Source organism: Chiloscyllium plagiosum, chromosome 46, assembly GCF_004010195.1.
Source record: "Chiloscyllium plagiosum isolate BGI_BamShark_2017 chromosome 46, ASM401019v2, whole genome shotgun sequence".
Lineage (NCBI taxonomy): Eukaryota > Metazoa > Chordata > Chondrichthyes > Orectolobiformes > Hemiscylliidae > Chiloscyllium > Chiloscyllium plagiosum.
This window is the reverse complement of record NC_057755.1, coordinates 6260002-6269075: the sequence shown is the minus strand read 5'-3', so window position 1 is coordinate 6269075 and position 9074 is coordinate 6260002.

Sequence of the window (9074 nt, the reverse complement as noted above, 5' to 3'; positions counted from 1 at the left end):
TTCAGGGATCTATGTACATGAACTCCATAATCCCTCTGCACATCCATACTGCCAAGAATCTTTCCATTGACAAAGTACTCTGCCTTCCTATTATTCTTCCCAAAGTGCGTCACCTCACATTTAGTTGCATTGAACTCCATTTGCCACCTCTCAGCCCAATTTTGCAGTTTATCCAAGTCTCCCTACAACCTGTAACATTCTTCCCGATTGTCCATTACTCCATCGACTTTAGTGTCATCTGTAAATTTACTAATCCATCCATCTATGCCTGCGTCTCAGTCATTTATAAAATTGAGAAACAGCAGTGGTCCCAAAAGAGATCCTTGTGGCACACCACTAGTAACCAGACTCCAGGCTGAATATTTTCCATCAACCACCACTCGCTGCCTTCTTTCAGAAAGCCAGTTTCTATTACAAACTGCTAAATCCCCCTTCAATTTCATGCCTCGGCATTTTCTCCAACAGCTTACCATATATTGTCAACTATCTTCTGAGGCTGATAAACACAGAAGCTGGGGACGTTCTTCAAACAGAGCAGAATGAAGCTGAAAGCACCACAGTTGCAGTTTTCTCTGTGCAAAATTGTGCTCTCAGTTTATGGCAACAGTCAGCTACAAATCGATCAAAAGAGAATGTGACGGCGAAACATACAGAGAACTCTATGACTGCTTCAGACAAGGCAAGGGAGGAGTCACATCCATAAAAAAAGTGGGGCTTCATTATAATAGACAACCTCTCTCAATATGACCTGCAATATACTCATCAGTAGATCAATCATTGCCATTCCCACGAGGTAGTGAATAGAGCACTTTGAAATCCCACTAGGTCCGTGGGATAGAATCATAACTGCCAACAAATTACCTGTTTGAGATATAAAAGAAAAAATGTTGGAATTTACTCAGCGAACATCTGTCTCCGTTGCAGTCAGTACAGATGGATGGGGAACGGAATATGGGAAAGTGGAAGCAAATGTAGGGTTTCTGTTATTGTGATATGTGAAAATTCCAATGCCAAATCTAAAATAGTTAAGACTTAGCATAACTTCTGATAGTGAAGAGGGTTTGTATTACCATGTTTCTGTCATTGTGGAATATGAAACTTGAAAGCTAAATGCAAAATAATTTCAGACTTAACAGGTTTTCATATAGTGGAGAGAAGTCGAATAATCAAATACATCAGCCTTGATTGTATTAATGCTTGACAGAGTGGGAATGTGTAGACTAATACTCAAGTAATAAATTGGATTGCCTGAGGAACAGACATTGCTTGTTCTAGATGATCCTATTCGAATTGGCTCCCATTTCAAAATGAAATTCTTCACAGTTTCTTCAGATCTGGCCCTCAACACCACTGTTCCCAGCAGCAGCTCTCAGTCATGATTCACTTCTCTCTACATTTCCTGCACAGCGTGGAATCAGATGGTCCCCCTGAATGGATGATTTCTCATTTTGTTCAATATAACATGTCTGTTTCTATATTACTTACATGATTTACTCATGCGTCTCCATCTTCGATCAGACATGAATATCCGTTTGTGCTCACAACATAAGAGCAGGAGAAGGTGATCACGACATTCGAGTCTGAAATACATTCCTGGTGAAGCTAACTACACCACATTCCGTTCTAGCACTTATCACCTTTCACTTATTGAGAAAACAGAATCAGTCAACTGTGCACAAAATGTCTTGATTCAACTGTTTCAGTGTCTTCGAAGAAAGAATATGCAATAGCCTAATTAACTCTGGGAGGAAATTTGTTTTTTTTTTCAATTCTCTTTTTCATGTGCTGACCCTCATATCTACACAAAAATCCCAAGCTCTGGTACCACCCGTAAAATGGCAATACCTTTCCATGTGCAAACCACTGTCAGTGTAAAGGTCCTCATTTCCATACCTAGTTGTCCCATGATTGAGAACACAGACTTGAATACCACCCACAGAATCTCCAAAAACTCTTTGATGACGCGGATGAGCCAGTTTGTGCAACGACAGTGAAACCATGTGTTATTGCTGGCTCCCCACCATTACCACCAACAGAAGTACACACAGACACACGCACACAGACACACACACACAGGCACACACACACAGACACACACAAACACACACACACACACCTTAAATCTGCAATGGACTTGTCTACAGCTGTATTACCAAGGTAATATCCACCCCAACAGTACACAACACTGAACTCTGACTGGGGAGTTGTTTTCATTTAGGTGAATGCTGTAATTCCTGCTTACCTTTCTTTGTCTGCCCGATCCGAAGTAATTTTTGGGGAGGCGACAGCCACGTTAATTAAACTTTAGACTGTTAATCTAGAGACGCAGATAAAGTTCTGGGCACCTGAGCTCGAATCCCACCTCGGCAGATTTTGGAATTTAATTTCATTCAAAATGTGGTATTATGAATCTGATGATGTCCATGAGCCGATTGCCGGAAAACCCATCTGTTTTACCAATGTCCGTCATGGAAGGCAACTTCCATTCTCACCTGGTCTGGCCGACATGTGACTACAAACCCACAGCAACGTGATTGACACGTAATTTCCCTCTGAACAATAAATGCAGGCTGGCCAGCGACGCACGAATTCTTAGACGAATAAAGAAAAATAATTCATATTCAGGGCAGAATTCAATTATGGTTTGGCCACAGCAAAAAAAAAGATGCTTCCAAGCGGCTTCAGATCGCACAGAAGTACGGCAGTGATGCAAACTGATTTGGAAGTTCTTCCACTTGAATGTCAAGCTCAGGCAAAAATCGACTATGTATACCATTATGGTGACACAGGAGCGCTGCAAGCTGCTGATGATCTGACATTGAAAAAAACAACACCTTTGAGACTGTGGTGGAGAAATGCCAGTCATGTATTTGAAAATGTGAAGCAATCAAAATTTCCTGCTTATGATTATCTTTCCTGCTGCTGGTGAAATCTAATGTCTCATGAAAAAAATAATTCGCATTAAGAAAGGGGATCGGTCAAGGTCTTATTGAATACTTGTTTCAGCTCAACGGCCTGAATCCATCCCCGTGCTCCTGTATTTTACATGCAACGTTTTCCCAATGCTGCAAACGATGAAACACTCATAATGGCAAATGGATCTTTCAAATGATAATTATCCTGCTGTAAATCAAGAAGTAAGGGATGTTGCCCATTTTATTACGTTCTCCTGATCTCCTGTATGGTAATATGTTCAACGTATCAAGATTGCTGTCTTCATCCTGAAATAATCACAAACCAGATTTGAACTTGCAGTCCTCACTTTCTCATAATTACCAACCATTCAATATAACATTGTCCTTTGATGTATTCCATACATTATTTTCAAATTCGGACATTGCCAAAACTCTTCCACAAGTTATTGCTGATGACAAGGGTCCTGCAAATCCAGATATACTTACATGCATTCAAACAAAGAATGAAAGTCAGGTGCCATGACGGAGATTGTTGGATTAACTCAGCCAGTCTGCCAGCATGTGCGGAGAGAGAAGAAAACATAAGCCTAACACATTGGGGAGTACTCACTCGAGTTTAGAAGAATGACACCGACTGTTTATTCTATCCAGACCACATCATTTTATGTAATTATATTGGAACGTTTCATAGCCTCCGGTGTTCTCGGGTGACCAATCCAATTTTGTTCAATCTCTACTTTATGCTTATACAAACGAATCATGACAAACCTCTTTTGCACTCTGCACAAGGCCATCTTTGCTCACCAGAACTGCACACAAACTCAAATATGACTCAATTAAAGTTTTATACAGCTGCAACACGATGTGGCAACTTTCATACTCAATACCACGACCGATGAAATAACGCATGCCAACCACCATCTTTTTGACCTTATCTCTCTCTGTTGTCACACTCATAAGCAACTCCTGAAAATACTGACATTGCAAACAATGGCGAAATGGCTCTCTGGAATATCTTAGAAAGTATATAAGTAAAATGCATGATTTCGCTTTGTGGAGCAATCGTAAGAAACTTCCAAATATTATAGAATAGAAACGAGCATGCTTTTGACATGACAGAGTTATCTACAGGTAGTCTGACAATTCACCTTTATATAATCAAGGGACAAATACAGTCAATATCTGTGAACATTGAGACCCTTTTGGAAAACATTAATACAAGTCCCCATAATTGGTCTATTCACTAAATTCACAGTGAGAAAGGAATCTCAAAACCAGCTTCTGCTAGTAAGAACGTTGTTGTAAATTGACCGTGATATTCCATGAAATGTCTGATGCCTAATATAATGACACCGCCGAGCCCAGATGTCCAGGGAGAAGAAGCACGCGGTATCTACCAACTCCCTCGTGCTGTCCAGGGAGGGCTGGGGACCGCAGGACGTGGACGACTTTATTTCCTCCTTCCAACTCTGTTTTGGTTTGATCCTTACCCTTCCCTTCACTGTTTTGATTACGCAGCCTTGCCCTTTGATGACAAGTGATTGCTTGTCACTAGCCACCCTGGTGTTTCTTTTCTTCCTGATGATGGAAATTGAACAAAGATGTGTACACCTGTTGTCTTCCAAAATGTCTCACACCTGCGCACACACAACATGCATATTGGGGATAATATAAGCGTTGCCACAGTTGGCGGTAGTGTGCGCGTAAAGAAAGAGAGAAAAAAGGGAAAGAAACAAAATAAATATAAACAGAATATTTAGAGTGTCCTCATTCAGGGGACTGACTCTGGGCTGGCTCGTGCTACAGTGAGAGTTTTCCTGGTACTGTTGGTTTCTGTAGTTTTTTTGGAGAAGGATAATTTTCTTTTTCTTTCCCCTTGTTTAGGGAAGGCATTTGTTCTTTTGGTTTTTTTTATTGTTTTTTGTTGTGTTTATTTGTTTTTTCCTAAAGAAATATATGTAACGATACTAGTTTGGTGGAATCCTGAATGCATTGACCTGAAGTAACTGGATGCAATATTGGTGGAAACAGCTGTGTTTTCTTAGACGGATCTGTGACACCAGCCTGTGTGCTGATGATGGATAAGGAAGAATTTGATTGTTGAATAACATTAACCACAGCTTAATACTTCCAGATACATTCAACTTTCAAGCAATGATTACATGTCTTACCATTACTGCTTTCTGATTGAGCGCACTTTTGCCATTGGCCTGACTAGTGGCAGAGAATCTTGAACTTAGCTAAAAGTGAGGCATTGCACTTTGGTTAAGAAAATTAACGCAGATTTCAGGGCAATGTTGCAAACAAAGCGAGCTTTGGATGTAGATTTACAGTTACATAAATCGGGATTCATAGGTAGACAGGGAGTGAACATGGCATTTGGTGCTCTTGTGTTTACTGGTATCCACAGAGGTCATGCAGCGTCTGTACAGCACATTTATGTTCGACCACATTTCAAACATTGCATTCAATTCTGCTTTCCTTGCTAGAGGACCGATGTGGTTTAAGCTCGCAAAGACTTCCAAAACGATTTTTAGGGATGTTGCCAATGTTGGAAAGATTGTGCTGTCGGAAGAGGCTGAGTATGCTAGGGCTATTTCCCCTGTAATGTCGGAAGGTAAGGTTGATAAAATCATGACGAATGTTGATACAGATAATTGCCAAAGTTTTTTGCCCAAGATAGAGGGAATCCAAAATTACTGGGCATAATTTTAAAAGGGGGAAACGATATACAAATGAACAAAGGACAAGCTTTTAATGGAGAGGGTGGTCGTGTCTGCAATGAGCTGCTTTTGGAACTGGTGTACACTTGTACAATTCCAATGTTTCAAATGAATCTGGAGGGTGCATGAATAGGAAGGATTTAGGGGAATGTTGGCTGAATTTTGCCAAATGGGACTAGAATAAATTGGGATATTTGGTCAATATATACGAGTGGGAATGAAGGGTTTTGTTTTTACTGTTTTGTCCAACTATGTGATTCTATGAAACTATGACTACTCTTCTGAAAAAAAAACATGAATTAATGTGGTAATTGCTGAAACTATTGCAATTTCTCAGTTCGATTTCTGTTCGAAACCGGGCAGAACAATCCATCACATTTTTCCAACTGCAATCAATTGTTGCATAGTTTGGGTTAGGTCATGGCTACTTGTGAAATACTCACGCTCGGTGAAACTTTAAGATTTCTCTCTAGCTCTCATGTCTTTGTACTATTCCTTGTTCACCATCAATATCTTGATTCCACTTGCATGGAAATGATGAGACAGGACTGTTTGTTTTTGTAGGTCTGTGAAAGCCATGAATCTACATGAAAAATTCACTGTTTACTTTAAACGACTGCACAAAGAAAGGCACATAAAAAGAAATATGCAACAGAATAGAGCAAAAAGATTGACCACAATGTGAACTATTTCATAATTGAACCACCTGCATTACTTCCAGTGAGAAAACAAACCTTATGACAAATGTAAATAGATGGATAGTCACAAAACGGCAACAGCATTGTAGACAATTGTTCGCAATAGTGAACATGAATCTACAGGAATAGATTTCCAATCGACTTCCTCAGAATGTTCATGATGTACTTTCTATTACTGCACAGTATTACACAAAAGGCAGCAAATCATTTCTAGAATGCGTTTTGAACGTCAAGCAGAGATAATAGAGTCATAGGGTCATAGAGATGTACAGCATGGAAAGAGACACTTCGGTCCAACCCTTCAGTCCATGCCGACCAGATATCCCAAACCAATCTAGTCCCACCTGCCAACACCTGGCCCGTATCCTTCCAAACCCTTCCCATTCATATACCAATCCAAATGACTCTAAAGTGTTCCAATTGTACCAGCCTCCACCACTTCCTCTGGCAGCTCATTCCATACACATACCAAGGTCTGTGTGAAAAAGCTGCCCCTTAAATCTCTTTTATATCTTTCTCCTCTCGCCCGAAACCTGTGCCCTCTAGATCTAGACTCGCCATCCCCAGGGAAAAGACTTTGTCTATTTACCCTATCCATCCACCTCATAATTTTGTAAACCTCTATAAGGTCACCCCTCAGACTCCTACGCTCAAGGAATCACAACCCCAGCCTGTCCAACCTCTCCCTATAGTTGAAATCCGCCAACCCTGGTAACATCCTTGCAAATCTTTTCTGAACCATTTCAAGTTTCACAATATCTTCCCACTTGGAATGAGACCAGAATTGCACGCAATATTACAACAGTGGCCTAACCAATGTCCTGTAAAGCCGCAACATGACCTCTCAACTCCAGTACTCATTACTCTGACCAATAAAGGAAAGCATACCAAACGCCTTCTTCACTTTCCTATCTACCTGCGACTCCACTTTCAAGGTGCTATGAACCTGCACTCCAAGGTCTCTTTGTTCAGCAACACTCCCTCATACCTTACCATCAAGTCCTGCTAATAGTTGCTTTCCCAAAATTCAGCACCTCACATTTATCTGAATTCAACTCCATCCACCACTTCTCAGCCCATTCTCCCATCTGGTCCAGATCCTGTTGTAATCTGAGGTAACCCTCTTCACTGTCCACTGCGCCTCCAATTTTGTTGTCATCTGCAAACTTACTAACGTCTTATTCTCACACCAAAATCATTTATGCAAATGACAAAAATAGAGGACCCAGCACTGATCCTTGTGGCACTTCACTGGTCACAGGCCTCCAGTCTGAAAAACAACCATCCATCACCATCTTCTATCTTTGAACCAGTTCTGTATCCAAATGCCATTTGAAGAGGTTTAATGAAATTACGGAGACAAATCATCTTTGATCCAATAACGTACTGCCAGATGTACAATGTGTACAGTTTTGCTCAAACCGTAACATTATGATGCACAGTGTGACATGTACAAATCTTCGATTATTGTTCTCACTTACCAGGCAGACCAACTATCGCCCGGACCATGTCATACACGCTTTTTTTTATTAAGATCATAATTTTGAAAAGCTTTTTACGTTACTTTTTACGTTAATATGTGTCACTTGTGCTCTCATGAATCACATCGCATATCAATCTGACGTGACAAAACCCCATTACCATTAATTTAAAACTTGTCAAAGTTCCATGGCTATATTGTGCTTACAACATTTTCTGGCCAATGGTGAGCCCCAGGCTGTTTACAATCACGACATTTGAAATATTAATTCGCTTTTGTTTTGCAGCTGATGTAGGCGATATTAGCATCATGCTTTCCAAAGAAAACAAAAGTAAACATTTAATGATACTGTGTTACATTCCATTTGTCTGAAGTGACAAATTGCGCAGATGCATGACTGCACAACTTTGACAAAGTGAAAAAATTGAAAGTAAAGAAATGTATTAACTTCTACTCCAGCATTGCAGACATTGTGACATTTCTGATTGATAATGATATTCTCTTAATTGACATTCAGTTGATACTTTGTGATAGTCTATGTGCTCTCGTTCAAATATTTTAGTTCCGTTTTGTAATAAATAGGGAGCAAACACATCTGCCAAAACGGTAATATAAGTTCATGCTGATAATTAATGGAAGAACGTATCAGAACCATCACCGAAAACCGCACTGTTGAAGTTATAAAGGAAGCGTTTTGAAATATGAATCAGGTTTGTACAATGCTCTGGCCGCTGAAGAACGATGGCAATGAGCTGCCAGCGTTTGTACCTTGAAGAACATTAGAAATGAGCTGCCAGTGTTTATACACTGCAGAAAGATGGCAATGAGCTGCCAGTTATTGTACACTGTAGAACGGGGGCAATGAGCTGCGAGGTTTTTTACACTGCAGAACAATGGCAATGATCTGTCAGGGTTTGTACACTGTCGGAAGATGGTCATGAGCTACCACTGTTTGTGCACTGTTGAACGATGGGAATGAACTGCCAGGGTTTGTACCCTGCAGATTGATGGTAATGAGCTGCCAGGGTTTGCACACTGTGGATGATGGCAATGAGCTGTCAGGTTTTCGAGTCGGAAGCAAGATGATAATGAGCAGCCAGGTTTGTACCCTGCGGAATGATTGGTTTGAGCTGCCAGGGTTTGTACACAGCAGAACGATGGGAACGAGCTGCTCGGACACGTACACTGCAGAACGATGGCAATGAGCTGCCAGGGTTTGTACACTGTAGAACGCTGGCAATGAGCTGCCAGGGTTTGT